The following is a 15,913-nucleotide window of genomic DNA, read 5'->3' on the forward strand; positions in this document are numbered from 1 at the left end:
TGTGGTCATTTTACTCCTTCCCAGGGCCCTGGGGAGAGGCGGTGGCCCCTCCCTCAGAGATTCAACCCCACCTGGTGGCCATTGAAACGCTAATTGAGGCCCATTATCAACCAGCAGCTGCCCCACCCTCCGGAAATCCTCTTACATTAAGAACCTGAGGGAGTTTTTCAGGCAACTCAGAAACCAAGGGTCTTCAGGTGACCTCTACTCATAGCCTCCAGGCAAAAAAAGCTATAGGATAACTACCATTCCCTGGGATAGCAACACTAACCAGAAAAGCTAAGACTTGATAGAGGTGTTTAAAGTGGGTCCTCCCTGGCTCATCCAAACCCAGAAGAGGGAGGCACAAACAGCAGAACACCAACACCCACAGGGAAAATTTGGCAGACTCCAAAGCCCACTGTGATAGCCAAAATGGTGAAAAACAGAAACAAAAGCCAAATGAAAAAACAAAAGACCTCTACGGAAGATGAGATAAATGAGGTGCAGTTAAGCAAGTTAACAGAACTAGAATTCAGAGCCATGATCTTGAGGAAGCTCAACAGCATGTGTAAGGACATGAGCACCATGAGTAAAGACATAGAAATGTTGAAAATCAACCAGTTGGAAATTAAAAACCAACAAGAAGAAATGAAGAATGACATATCAGAAAGGAAAAACACATTGGAAGGTCTAAAAAGCAGAGTAGGGGAAGCTGAGGACCGGATCAGTGAATTAGAAGACAGGGTAGAAAAAATCAACCAGTCAGAAAACCAAAAGAAAAAAAACGATTAAAAAACAGGAAGACAGCTTAAGAGAACTGTCGGACAACTGGAAACAAAATAATATTTGTATCATAGGAATCCCTGAGGACGAAGAAAATGAGCAAGGGTTGGAGAATATATTCAAAGAAATAGTGACAGAAAACTTCCCTAATTTGGTGAAGGAAGAAGCATTCAAGTTCAAGAAGCACAGAGAGCCCCAAGTAAGAAGAACACAAACAGGCCCACACCAAGACACATAGTAATCAAAGTGCCAAAAATTAAAGACAAAGAGAGAATCCTAAAAGCAGCAAGAGAGAAGCAACAGGTTACCTACAAAGGAAACCCCATAAGGCTCTCAGCTCACTTCTCACAAGAAACTCTACAGGCCAGAAGGGAATGGCATGAAGTAATCAAGGTCATGAAAAACAAGGATCTGAATCAAAACTACTCTACCCAGCAAGGCTATCATTCAAAATAGAAGGTCAAATAAAGAGCTTCCCAGACAAAAAAAAAAAAGGCTAAGGGAATACATTAGCACCAAACCAGCACTGCAAGAAATATTAAAATGACTGCTGTAATTACCAGGAGAAATGGGAAGAAAAATAGAACCACACTAAACAAAAATGGCAATAAATAAGTACATATCAATAATCACCTTAAATTTAAATGGATTGAATGCTCCCATAAAAAGACACAGAGTAGCTGATTGAATAAGAAAGCATGACTCATCTATATGTTATTTACAAGAGACCCACCTCACAACAAAAGACTCACATAGATTAAAAGTGAAGGGATGGAAAAAATCTTCCAAGCAAACAAAAAAGGAAAAAAAATGGGGTAGCAATACTCATATCTGATCAAATAGATTTCAGAATGAAGGCCATCACTAGAGACAAAGAAGGCCACTACATAATATTAAAAGGTTCTATCCAACAGGAAGATATAACCTTGATAAACATATATGCACCCAATATAGGAGCACCAAAATATATTAAAAATCTTCTGGAGGACTTCAAAGGGGAGATTGATAGCAATACAATCATAGCAGGGGATTTCAACACCCCGCTGACATCATTGGATAGATCCTCTAGACAAAAAATTAGCAAGGAAACAGAGACTCTAAATGAAGCACTAGACCAAATGGATTTAATAGATATCTACAGAGAATTACACCCCAAAACTACAGAATTCACATTCTTCTCAAGAGCACGTGGGGCATTCTCAAAGATAGACCACATGTTAGGGCACAAACTAAGTCTCTACAAGTTCAAGAAGATTAAGATCATATCAAGCATCTTGTCAGATCACAATGGCATGAAATTAGAAATCAATTGCAAGAAGAACATACAAAGACATTTGAACACGTGGAAGCTAAATAGCATGTTATTAAACAATGAATGGGTCACCGAGGAGATCAAGGAAGAAATTGAAAACTTCCTGGAAACCAATGAAAATGAAGATACAACAACACAAAATCTATGGGATGCAGCAAAAGCAGTTCTGAGAGGGAAGTTCATAGCACTACAGGCCTACCTCAAAAAGGAAGAAAAATCTCTAATAGATTATCTAACTCACAACTTAAAGAACTAGAAAGCAAACAAAAAGAAAACCCCAGGGCAAGTAGAAGCAAGGAAATAGTAAAGATCAGAGAAGAAATAAATGACATAGAGACCAAAAAAACGATTCAAAGGATTAATAAAACAACGAGCTGGTTTTTCGAAAAGATAAACAAGATTGATGGACCCTTAGCTAGACTCACCAAGAAACAAAGAGAGAGAACCCAAATACACAAAATCAGAAATGAAAGAGGAGAGGTAACAATTGACACCACAGAAATACAAAAGATTGTTAACAACTACTATGAACAATTATATGGCAAAAAATTCGACAATCTAAGTGAAATGGAAAAATTTCTAGCAACACATAGTCTCCCAAAACTGGACCAGGGAGAGATAGAAAACTTGAACAGACCAATAACAACCGAAGAAATTGAAGAGGTAATCAAGACTCTTCCAGCAAACAAAAGCCCAGGCCCGGATAGCTTCACGGGGGAGATTTACAGAACATTCAAAGAAGAACTAATACCCATTCTCCTCAAACTATTTCAAAAAAGTCAAGAAGAAAGAAGCCTTCCAAACTTGTTCTATGAAGCCAGCATAATTCTAATTCCAAAACCAGAAAAAGACACTACAAAGAAAAAAACTACAGGCCAATATCCCTGATGAACATAGATGCCAAAATCTTGAACAAAATACTATCAAATCGACTCCAGCAATACACCAAAAAAATTATCCACCATGACCAAGTGGGATTCATCCCAGGGATGCAAGGCTGGTACAATATTTGCAAATCACTAAATGTGATACACCACATAAATAAAATGAAGAATAAAAACCACATGATAATATCAATAGATGCTAAAAAATCCTTCAACAAAATACAGCATCCATTTCTGATAAAAACGCTCAGCAATGTGGGTATAGAGGGATCATATATAGACATAATAAAGGCCATATATGAAAGACCTACAACCAACATCATATTCAATGGGCAAAAACTAAAAGCATTTTTCTTAAGAACAGGAACAAGGCAAGGATGCCGACTTGCGCCACTCCTATTTAACATAGTACTGGAAGTCTTAGCCACAGCAATCAGACAGGAAGAAAATATAAAAGGGATCCAAATTGGAAAGGAGGAAGTGAAATTGTCATTATTTGCAGATGACATGATACTATACATAGAAAACCCCAAAGACTCCATCAAAAGTTTACTAGACTTAATAAATGAATTTGGCAAAGTAGCAGGATACAAAATTAACGTCAAGAAATCGATGGCATTCTTATACACCAATGATGAACTCACAGAAAAAGAAACTAAGAAAACAATTCCATTTACCATTGAGGCAAAAAAATTAAGATACCTAGGAATAAACTTAACCAAAGAAATAAAGGACCTATTTGCAGAAAACTACAGGTCATTGAAAAAAGAAATAGAGGAAGATATAAAAAAGTGGAAGCACGTACCCTGTTCATGGATTGGGAGAATTAACAGCATTAAAATGTCCATATTACCCAAAGCAATCTATAGATTCGATGCAATCCCCATCAAAATACCAACAGGATACTTCACAGAATTAGAACACTTATTTCAAAAGTTCATATGGAACCAAAAAAGGCCTCGAATAGCCACAGCAATCTTGAAAAGAAAGAACAAAGTTGGAGAGATCACAATACCAGATTTCAGGTTATACTACAAAGCCACTGTAATCAAAACAGCCTGGTACTGGCACACAAACAGGCATATAGACCAGTGGAACAGAACAGAGAACACAGAAATGGACCCAAGACAATATGCTAAATTAATATTTGACAAAGGTGGCAAAAGCATACAGTTGAGTAAGGACAGCCTCTTTAATAAATGGTGCTGGGAAAATTGGACAGCTACTTGCAGAAAAATGAAACTAGACCATCAACTTACACCCTCTACGAGAATAAACTCAAAATGGATAAGAGACTTAAATGTAACTCATGAATCCATAAAAATCCTAGAAGAGTCTGTAGGCAAGAAAATTTCAGACATCATACGGAGCAGAATTTTTATTGACACATCACCTAAGGCAATAGAAACAAAGGAGAAAATGAACACATGGGACTACATCAAACCCAAAAACTTCTGCACAGCGAAAGATACAATCATCAGAACAGAAAGGCTACCCACTGTATGGGAGAGCATAATTGCCAATGATATATCAGATAAGGGGTTAATTTCCAATACATATAGAGTACTCATACAACTCCACAAAAGGAAGACAAAGAACCCAATTAAAAAATGGACAGAGGAACTATATAGACACCTCTCCAAACAGGACATACAAGTGGCTAAGAAACATATGAAGAAATGCTCTACATCACTAATCATCAGAGAGATGCAAATTAAAACAACAATGAGGTATCACCTCACACCTGTCAGAATGGCCGCCATCAACAAATCATCAAACAACAAGTGTTGGCGAGGGTGTGGAGAAAAGGGGACTCTAGTGCACTGCTGGTGGGAATGCAGACTGATGCAGCCACTATGGAAAACAATATGGTGTTACCTCAAAAAATTATAAATTGAACTTCCATTTGACCCAATGATTCCACTTCTAGGAATATACACTAAAAAGCCTGAAACACTAATCAGAAAGAGTATATATACCCCCATCTTTGTAGCAGCACTATTTACAATAGCTAAGATCTGGAAAAAGCCCGAGTGTCCATCAGTAGACTAATGGATAAAAAAGCAATGGTACATACACACAATGGAGTACTATGCAGGTGTAAGAAAGAAAGATCTCTTATCCTTTGAGACTACATGGAGGGACCTGGAAAGTATCATCCTAAGTGAAACAAGCCAAACAGAGAAAGTCAAGTTTTATATGATCTCACTTATTTGTGGAATATAATGAACATAACTGTCTGAGGAATGGGGTAGCCCCAGAGACGTGGATGTAGGGTACAGACTGACAATCCCCTAAAGAGAGGGATGGTGGGGGAGAGATAAACCACAGAACTTATATGCATGTATACATGAACAGTGGACATGGACAACAAACCGGGGAAAGGGTAAGGAGGGAGGGGGAGGGAAGAATCAGTGGGGGAAAAAGGAGAAACATCTGTAACAAAAATTAATTAATAAAAGGAAAAAAGTGGTGTTGGAGCAATTGGTTTGATGTTTTAAAAAAGTATAATTATTGGGTTGTTTATATTTGATAATCTTTTTAATACTGATTTTGTTAATGATATTTTGCACATATTAATATTTTGCATATTAATTTGCTGAAAATAATGTGATCTTTTCAGTTAGTTTGAGAAATAATTGGAGGAAAACTCTTAACAGTATGAAGAATTGGGAACAAAGAATGCTTTTATATTTTTAAAGCAGAAAAATGTAAAGTGAGACAAGTTAAAGTTTGGCATAATATGCAAGTTAACATGAAACTTGATACCCCATAAGATATACAGATACCCCATAAGAATATCAAGTGATTAGGTGCAGGTCCTGAGAAGATTAATAATATAATGAGAAAAATAATAGGTTGAGAAACAGAGGAAAATATGAGATGGAGGAAGACTTGAGGTAGAGTTTGGAAAAACACGGTACAGTAACTATAAATTAGAAATGCAGTTGTTGGGATCTAAGCTAACCAAAAACCCTGAAATGAGCATAAACACCTTAAGACTCACAGTGTCATAGAAAACTCTGCGTGCATTATAATTATGCTCTGAGTCTGAAAGTTAGCATGTGTTTGGGTATTGTTGATAATTATGTGCACTAGCTTTGGGATAATCACGGTTAATTGATATCTATTGTAATGTAACAGAAAATTTCAGTTAAAGTGAATATATAAGTAAAACCTCTTCATTCTGTATACAAACCAAATGGAATAGTAGTATATCCACACTAACATATCATTGTGAAAACCAGGAAAATTACAATATTTGATTTGGCAAAGTTATACAGTTCATCACTGGAAGTGGAGACTATTAGCAATGCAATTGCTAAGAGATGAAGATTACCTACTCAACACCGTGGCTTAAGTGTTTTCTTTCATTTCATAAATTTTGCTGCTTAAAGTCTGCTAGATTGCTGAGCAAATAAATTATCAAGAGATGCCTCTGTGGTGGAAAAGAAAAGAAGTAGCTAAAATAAGTGCATTTATTTAACTTCATATTGTTTTAAAAGGAGGATTCAATCTATTTTGTTGTAAGATTTTCCTTACATACCAATAGAAATGTCTTCATCTGACTCTGTCTTCCAAAAAATAAACAAAATCAAAACTACGTGTTTTAGATAAATTGGGTATTTTGAGTTTTAAGAATCATGGTGCATTCTTTGTAACGTCTTTAATTAAAATAATCAGGTTAACTCACTTAAGTTACATGCTTATGTAATACTCAATTGGATCATAAATATATTATTACTTTTATTCTTTTAATTAAAATCAACAAGATTTGATGTTAATTTTCACCTGTCTCAGCTAGTCAAAATTCTTAAATCCGTGCTAGGTTATATACACCATTCCAGCTCAGGAGTTCTCATCATAAAATTACTCCATGATTCTTCAGTTCCTACACTGCATTGATTTTGTATTTGTTTGGTAGAATGTATTTTAATATAAATGTATATTTCAGTCTCTTGCAGGTAAAATCTACTGATCACTACTGTACGTAGAATTTAAAAACTACAATCTTGTGAATATGGGATTGCATTATTAAAAGGTACAATAATGACTAGAAAGTTCTGCTGTGAATAAAGTTGAAAATATGACCATATTGAGTTTTGTGTTATCAGTGTTTGTATTGCTGTTGTTCTTTTATAAAGAGAGTGACCAAACTTTTTCTATAAAGGGCCAGATACAAACATTTTTGTCTTTATGGGACATAATTGTTGCAACAACTCAACTTTGTTGTTATGTGAAAGCAGCCATAGAGAATATCTACACAAATGGGTGTAGCTGTTACCCAATGAAACTTTACTTATGAATGATGAAATTTCAATATCATGTGGCATAAAATATTCTTCTTTTGATTACTTTTCAACCATTTAAAAATGTGAAAACCATCCTTGGCTTGTGGTCAATGCAAAAAAATACAATAGTACGGATTTGGCTTCCAGACATATTTTGCCTAACCCTGCTTAATTCTACTTTTCCTATGTCTCATGTGGGATGAAGTCACTGCAAATGTATAGCTAACTTATAAGATAGGTATAAATAAATAGAAGTAAATATTGACCTATACTATATATCCTTACTTACATATACTTATTCACTCATTCAAGATATATTTTATTAGTTATTTTCTATAGGCAAAGCAGGTACTGTATACAGCAAATGATAAAGAGTATGACACAGTTATTAAGAAACTTACAATCTATGAGAAATTTTGAATAATCTGCTTCACACAAATAACTGTAATCAAAGGTCACTTGGGATAACTGCCAAAGTTGACAAATCCATAAGTACTATAGGAGTTCCCCACAGGAGATGATTGCTGACATCATAGCTAATATTTTCATGATGTGTTAAGACTCAATGGATGGCAGCATATTTACAAAGAATAATAAAGAGGTATAAAGAAGAAATAAATTCTAGGAAAATAAAGGCAAATTTATCAGCCAATATCTTATAGATAATCAACTTTTTATTTTTGATAATAGATATAGTTGGACTGGGCAATTTACAGAGGGAAAATTCTCTAGTTCCAAAAGAAATACTGTTCTCTTTAAGGTAAAATTATTACCAAAATAATAATTTGGTATCCACTATGTGCCTGTCACTGGCTTCATTTCTAGAGTTATGAAAATTAATAACATGTGGTGTCTGTCTTTGAATGTTTTGTAATCTGATAAAGGGTTGTAAACTACTAACCAATAATTATATCACAGCACAAGGGATAGTAGAATATAATGTCTATAAAATGATAAAGGATCATTGTAGACATTAATTCATTCCAGTGGGGGTGTGGAAAGGTAAGGAAAGACTTCACAGAGGAGGTAATATTTTTTTTCTGAAATTAATGACACTAGGAATTTTTAAAGATAGGAATTGAGAATAGGGTGCCAAAGGACAATATGTGAACTCTCAGAGATATAAAGAAACCAGTTAGTTTTCCAGGGTATAGAGGCACAAAGTAAAAGAAGCAAAGATGATGTTGATAAGAAATAAAATTAGAACATTCCCCACCTAGTAATTAATTAGGCAATATTACTTTTTCAGGTATTATACTGAAGTAAATGTTTTAAAAGGCAAAATTTTTTATTCTTTGTATTATTTTCTGATAAAGCTATCCCAGGCATCGCTAGTACATTGATTGTGTCACTATATCTGGCGATGGCATCAGAGAAGTAAAGAAGAGACTGGTCCAGTTCACATTTAAGATGATGAATATTTTCTATTCACATATGTAAAAAGATAGCTGGGAGATCATGTAAGTTCAGGACAGAAGGTATTATCAGAACAATAGACCATTTCTGGCTAAATTAATAGCAATTGTGTTGCCTCACAGATTTGGGAAAAATCATTCTCCCCAATGATCCTGATCTTTGCCACTCGTTAAAAATAGAAGAGTATGCCCCTGGCAGGTGTGGCTCAGTTGGTTGAGTGCCATCTCCTGAAAAGGGAGGCAACCAGTTGATGCTTCTCTCTCCCATTAATGTTTCTCTCGTTCCCTCTCCCTTCCTCTATCTCTAAAATCAGTTTAAAAAAAATAGAAAATTGTGACTATGACTATTTTTTAACTGAAAATATTTTGTAATCATAGACAGGCCAAACAGAAAAATATGACATTTGTCAACTGGTAATTTACATCATTTTAATTAATCTTTTTTGTTGTCTTGAGAATAAAACTGGAAAGAAGGAATCTCAGAATTTAATACAGATAAAATGAAAGGAAAAAAAAATGGAGTCTTGATAAATAAACCCAGTTTTTTATTTGAATTTGTTAGTGTGACAGTGTTAATAAAATTATATAGATTTCAGGTGTACAATTCTTTTTAAAAAAATATATTTCCTTTATTGATTTTAAAGAGAGAGAGAGAAACATTGATGAGAAAGAATATCATTGGCCACCTCCTGCATGCCCCCCACTGGGTATTGGGCCCACAACTTGGACATGTGCTCTGATCAGGAATCGAACCAGTGACCTCTTGGTGCATGGGTCAATGCTCAACCACTGAGCCACACCAAGAGGGCTCAGGTGTACAATTCTATAATACATCATCTGTATGTGTTGTATTTTTACTGCCCCAAGTCAAGTCTCCTTCCATCACCATTTATCCCCCCCTTTAACCTGTTTTATGACCCCCCAAACCCCCTTCCCTCTGGTAATCACCATACTGTTGCCTGTCTATGAGGGTTTTTTGCTTAATCCCTTCACATTTTTCACCCAGCCACCCAAACCACTCCCCTCTGACAGCTGTCAGTCTACTCTCTGTATCTGAGTCTGTTTCTATTTTGTTTGTTAGTTTATTTTGTTCCTTAGATTCCACATGTAAGTGAAATCAAATTGTACTTGTCTTTCTCTGACTGGTTTATTTCACTTGGAAGCAGCCCAAGTGCCCATCAGTAGATGAGTGGATAAAAAAGCTGTGATACATTTACACAATGGAATATTACCTGGCTGAAATATTACCTTTTGTGACAGCATGGGTGGACCTAGGGAATATTATGCTAAGTAAAATAAACCCAGGTTTTTCCTGGTAGAGGGTAAAAGCTTTGTTCTTCAGAGTGAAGAAGGCCTCGGTGAGAGCTGATTCTCAGTGAAGAAAGATGCTAGGTTTTGAAGGGGTCAGAACAGGCCTGAGCAGTGTGTGCCAGTTAGCATGTAAATTCAAAACTCTGCAGGCTCCAGAGAAACATTTATCTCTCCCTTTAAAAATTTAAAATTTAAATTGGGGCCTTGTCCATAATAAGAATTATTACCAGAAATAACTTTTTATGATCTATCTATAGGGCAGGGCAAACTTCTAATTACGGAACATCTGCTCTTCCTATCGTCCTGTGAATCTCCCTCCTCCTCTCTGAATCCCAGGTGCGTTATCTCATTCTTTGGCTCAGTCATACATACCTTGTTTTACGTTTGCTAGGTCTTCCTCTGAACTTCTCATGTGTGATGGCTCTCTGATTTGCTCACGTATGTGGGGTTCCCATATATGAAAATGTAATTAAAGTTGGTTGCTTTGTTAATCAGTCTCATGTAGATTTAATAATTAGATCAGCCAGAAGAACCTAGAAGGGTAAAGAATAATTTCTTCCTCCCCCACAGTTTTCTAAGGAGTTTTATCATTTAAATAAGTCAATAATTTTGTCTGATTCTTGAGGATTAATGTCCTTTAGAATGTTTATTTTAGGAGAAAAGTTATATTCAAATAATTATATTAAATATACCATTTTTTTTCTATGAGAATTTGCCTTGTTTAATCTATTTCTTTTATAATAGATTATTTCAATATAAGATTTTCAACTTGAAAGTGAAAACATTGATCAAACAAACACCAAGTCTCAAGCTATGCAATCTGCACAAGGTCATTAAACAAATAAGAAAATAAAATTCAATTCAAACCCAAATTTTGCTTATCCCCAAATCAGCGTATTACATTATCATTGAGTATCACTCTGTATGAAACCTGTATATTAAATGCAATATGAGATAGAAGATACCAAGGGAGGATAGACATGGTGATAAGACATCATCTTCCACTCTCTGAACTTGCCTCCTTTCAAGCCCTTTTGCTACCCTCATTCTGTTCTTCACCTTGTCAAGTTCATTTCTTCCCCTAGGCTTTGTAGTTGCTATTTTCTCTGTTTGGATCACTCCTTCCTCAGAGAGTGGCATGGTTTAGCCCCCTCCTCTGGGCACATAGATCTCTGTTCATCTCTGTTTCCTTGACAAGGCTATTTATTTATTTATTATTTATTTTTATTATTGATTTTAGAGAAAAAGAAAGAGAGAGGGAAAGAGAGATAGAAACATTGATGAGAGAGAACATCAACTGGCCGCCTCCTGCATGCACTGGGGATTGGGCCCACAACCTGGGCACGTGCCCTGACCAGGAATCAAACCAGCGATGTCTTGGTACATGGTCCATGTATCCACTGAGTCACTCGAGCCAGGCGACAGAGGCTATTTACATAGCTCATCACCACTCTTTATTCTTTTGTCCCGCTTTATATTTTTCATATCATGTATCGCTTCTAATCATATTACATATTCATGTTTTATTTATTATCTGCCTAAATTACATTTTAGTAAACTCTATGAAAGCAGAAATTTTTGTCTGTTCATGATTTTATTCTCAGGGCCTTGAGCAATTCTGAACTCATGGCAGGTACACATCAAATACTTGTGGAATAAGTGAACAAATAATTCAATTAACCAATTGCATGAAATATATATATTTTTTAAAAAGCCTAATGGTGAAACAGAGAGAAATAACTTAGATCCGTAAACAAAACCCTACAGATTCCTAATAAGGAAGCAATTATTTCCAACTTGGGAATTATGGACGGTATCTCAGATGCGCTGGAATTTAAGCTGCCTTGGAAAGTGGTATTTCAGAATAAGAGGGCATAATGAATCAGAGGCAGCTAGACATGAATTGTGGGGGTAGAGTTTATGAGGTATTCCTATGGAAAATGAGACTAGTATTTTCTTTGAGTTTCATGGAAAACTGACTGGACACCAGCAAGCAGCAGAGAGCCAGGCAGTTTTGTTAAGAAGATGAATCCTATTTCACCACTGGCTCTATCGGGCATCAGTGGGAAATCTGTTAATCTCAGAGACAAATGAACAGATATAGGATCTTAATGACGCTGATATTTAATTTATTCATGTGACATGGGTTAAAATACTAGCTTCTGGTCTGATATAAAATACGGTTAATTAATTTGAAGCTAACTGATTCTATTTAGTTGGTGTATAGTAGTTTACTTGCAATTAAAATATAGTGTATATTGGTGAGAGATGAACTGATTGAACATAGGTTTTGGCAAGTTCAAGACTATTCCACCAGGAACAAGACCATTAAAATAGTCTTCTTTATCAGGAAATATAAATTTCACTAGAGCATCTATCAATAATGTAACCTGTAAAGTAAATTCTATGTCTTGATTTCCTTTATATTTAAAATTAACTTATCGCTGCCCAATACTTCTAATCCCAACAAAGGTAACGACATATTTTTTTGGTGTTCTTGGATCAATTCCCATGTGGAAGAATACCCCACACACAACACCAAGCAATTTTCAGATACCAGCAGCGTGTCCCAGAATTCTGCTCAACTCAGACACTATCTACTAAAAATGGCGTCAGATTCCACAGATTGAAGGTTTAGTCCTACAAACCTTCCCCATCAACTTCAGATGCCAATCCCAAGTCCGAGGTGTTACCTGTGCTTCTGACTGACTGGTTATAAATCAGAGTTTTTCATGATAAATGGTAGAGTTGTTCCTACCATTTATTATAAAAAGATATCATTCAGGAACATCCAGACAGAAGAGATGCATAGAGCAAGGTGAGGACAAAGGGAGAGAAGCTTTTATGCCCTCTCCAGATGGATCATTCTCCCCAATTACATGTTCACCAAACCAGAAGTTTTTCAAAGCCACTCTTTTGGGGATTTTATGAAGGCTTCATTACACAGTCAGGATTGATTAAGTCATTGGCCATTGGCCATTGATTTAACTTCCCCTTCTACTCCCCAATTTGGCCTGAAATTTCCAACCCTCTAGTTCCATGGTTGGCTCCTCTGGTGACCAGCCCCCATCCTTAGGTGCTGTCCAAAAGTCATCGTGTTAACATAACAAAAGTCACCTTTACCACTTTCATCACTTAATAAATTCCAGGGGTTTTTGGAGCTCTGTGCCAGAAACTGAGATAAAGACCAAATATATATTTCTCATTATAAACTATAATACCACAAGGTATCTCATATAAAGTATTATTTAACTGCAAATACCAGTGAATAATACAGACAATAAAATACATAGATGCTAGGGCAAGTGCTTTTTTGATGTCTGCTAAAGATACATTTTATTCTTCTGTCTGTTTTTAAATGACCAATATTCATATTTTTAAATATGCAGTAGACATTATAGTTATAAAGATGAATAAAATAGCTTCTTATCCTCAAGAACTCACTTCTAAGTACAAAAAAAAAAAAAATGCACCTAGGTAGTAACTTGAACTTTAAAATTAAAACTCAATTTATTTAAAAAAATTTATCCATTGATACAGTGAATGAATTTATAAACTAAAGAGCATATATTAAAGAAGAAAATTAAACAAAGTTCATCTCTAGCATGACCTATATTCTTAATGAATAGAAATTAAGAAATGTTATGTAAAGGATATAGATAAATAATCAGATAAGCCTATGTATTTCTAAACAAAGTAAGTGAAAAGGTGCTGATAGCAAGATGGTAAGACGAAAATTAATTTTTATTAACTGAGACACTGACTCTATTTCAATTATTTCTGTAACTTCTGAGTCTAATGCAAAAATAGAGAGTTATAAGCATAGCTGTGCAAGCACATAAAACGATGAATGCTTTAAATGAATCTCAGCACTTCTTTACAGGCTGTGGCCCTTCGGTTCCAAAGATAAATCAGTCTTATTGTTTTTATCACGAAGAATATCCACACAGAACAGAGACTCAAACTTGAATGGATACTTGCAGCACTCTAGTGGCCATTCCTCATAAGTGCAAAGACACTTCGTAGTAAAATAGAACAGTGAATGACACACGTTGGTGAAGAGTCTATTCACACAAACCAGCATTGAAATTAAACCTGTTCTTCTTATAGTGTACATAATCCCATTTACATTTCTGTATTTATCCTTTCAATTTTTCTCTTTTCTCAATTCTGCACAGTTTGGAGGAAAACACAGAGGGATACAGAGGTGCACAGTGATTAAGGAGGGGAGGAACTAAGGGTGTGGCAAAGGCGGGGTTACAGTTTTGAATACGCAAAACACAGAATTTATCATTGCATTATTTTCCACGCAAACAATCTGCATTTGCCCCACCCTGTTCAAAGGCTGATGAGCTCATTTAAGGCAAAGACCACAGAGGAGCTAGTTTAGAAAGATCTTTTTTGAGGCCATTATAAATTAGAGTTATAAATGAAGGTGGACCACTAACTTTGTATTTCTAGGCTGCAATTGATTTTGTGCCTATAAGAAATAATTTTGGCTGGCTGAGATAGACTCCTCAAGTTTATAAGAAAAAAAGGTAAATTTATAGGAACATAATATGTGGGACATCTCAAATAGTTTACCAAAGGTTTTTGTGTTTTTGCAGTTTTATAATTTCATTTGATAATCAGCAGTTCTCATCCACATTAACTGTAGATTTTTGAAAGTGGTGACAGGTATGTAGCTAACCTACATATAGAGCTTGTTTGGTGAATCTTCATTCTCATAGGGTAGTGGACATTCCTTACGACTTTGGCCCAGACAGCTTTGTTGAGCCTGGTGTCAGTGTGTACATCTGGACCTCCCATCTCCTGCCCAGCACATTTCCGGATCTCTTCCAGTGCCCAGGGGCACACTTCTTGAAACGCGCTCCATGAATGCGCTTGTGAATGTTGATGAGGCTCAAGTTCAAAGAAAGAGCATGAGATATTGTGGGAGAGGGAAAGCCGGTTATAATATGTGATAGATACAAGAATGGGAGGAGGGGATGAGGGGGGTTTGGGGAAGTAGTATAAATTGTACAAGGAATTGATTAGAGATAAATAATAGTAAACATGAAAATAAACAGAAAACATTCAGGCTTAAAAGATATGTGAATGGTCCTGGCCAGTTTGGCTCAGCGGTTAGAGCACCGGCAGTGAACCAGAGGCCTGGGTTCAGTTCCCGCTAAGGGCATGTACCTGGGTTGTGGTTTGTCCCCAGCCCTGGTTGGGGTTGTGTGGGTGGCGACCACTCGATGTGTCTCTTTCATGGCGATGTTTCTCTCTCTCTTTCTTCCTCCTTCTCTCCCTCCCACTCTATCTCAACATAAATTCAAAAAATGTCCTCGGATGAGGATAAAAAAATTAATTAAAAAAAAAAAAAAAGACGTGAATGAGTTTCTGGCCCAGTAGCTCAGTTGGTTAAAGTGTTTTCCCTATATGTCAAGGTCATGGGTTTGATCCCTGGTCATGGCACATAAAAAAAGCAACCAATGAATTTTTAAATAAGTGGAACAACAAATTTCTGTCTCTCTTTCCCTTTCTTCCTCTTCTTTCTAAAATCAATCAATATTTTTTTTAAAAGAGCTATGTGAATGAGAGTCCAGCTACAAAATAAACTGCTAATGAAAACTGACATATATTTATCAAATCATATATTAATCTATCAGAAAGATCATTTTGGTAAACTTGTCATTATTTCTTTCATTTTATCTGACACTAAAATTCCTGAAAGATACTCATTCTATAAAAACATGTTTTACATAATTCATTAACCGAGAGTTAAAATATCATTCTTTCCTTTTGATAAAAATGTATTAGTAAAATGTAAGCTGACAATTGTTTGGATAAACTTTTTTGTTCTTCAGCGGAAATATATGCATAAAGTTATCTTTACCTCATGAATGATATACACATCTTTTAAAAATTCACTTGACTGAAAAACAACTTTAC

Source organism: Molossus molossus, unplaced genomic scaffold (genome assembly GCF_014108415.1).
Source record: "Molossus molossus isolate mMolMol1 unplaced genomic scaffold, mMolMol1.p scaffold_m16_p_8, whole genome shotgun sequence".
NCBI classification, from domain to species: Eukaryota; Metazoa; Chordata; class Mammalia; order Chiroptera; family Molossidae; genus Molossus; species Molossus molossus.